Raw genomic sequence first — 673 nt, 5'->3', positions numbered from 1 at the left:
CTACAGCTCTTAATATTAGTAACATTGGATCTCCTACCAATGAACAACCACAACTCTTCACTTCTGTTAATGCATCCTTAGATATCAATCCCTCTGTATGTAAGAGATCAACTGATTCCTCAGTAAGAACAACTTGAGCTAGTCTGCCAATATAACACTGTAATATCTCACTAACAGGATCTGCCACTAATGAAAATATAAACATATATAACAATATTAAAATTATTACTTGTTTTGCGAATATCAGTAGAAATTGATGTTGCATTCATTCCACGGAGTGCATTAGCGAGTGTCTTCCAGATAATAGGACCAACAGTGGTGACATTATCATCAGCTTTAGTCAACCACTTGGTTAAACACTCCATCAGGCAGCGTGAAGGATTCCCTCTATGAGCTGACTCAATAGCTTCCAGTGTAGGATGAAGCAGACCAAGATTCAATCCAAATTCAAACCATCTTGCTTCAGGAAACTTGCAATGCCTCAAGACTTGTAAAACAAAGTTTAACTTGCTAATATCTGTACACAAAATACGCATTTCAGTGTATGATAAATAATGTGACTCACCTAATGGGAAATGTGATGGTTTTGAAGCCATTTGAAACTAGTTTAAGTATTGTATACAGGGTAAAAGGAGAGGTAAAGGTAAGACGAGAGGTAAAAAGCCTCGTAAAA

Source organism: Amphimedon queenslandica, unplaced genomic scaffold (assembly GCF_000090795.2).
Source record: "Amphimedon queenslandica unplaced genomic scaffold, v1.1 AMPQUscaffold_11249, whole genome shotgun sequence".
NCBI lineage: Eukaryota > Metazoa > Porifera > Demospongiae > Haplosclerida > Niphatidae > Amphimedon > Amphimedon queenslandica.
Note: the sequence above shows the minus strand (reverse complement) of the source record.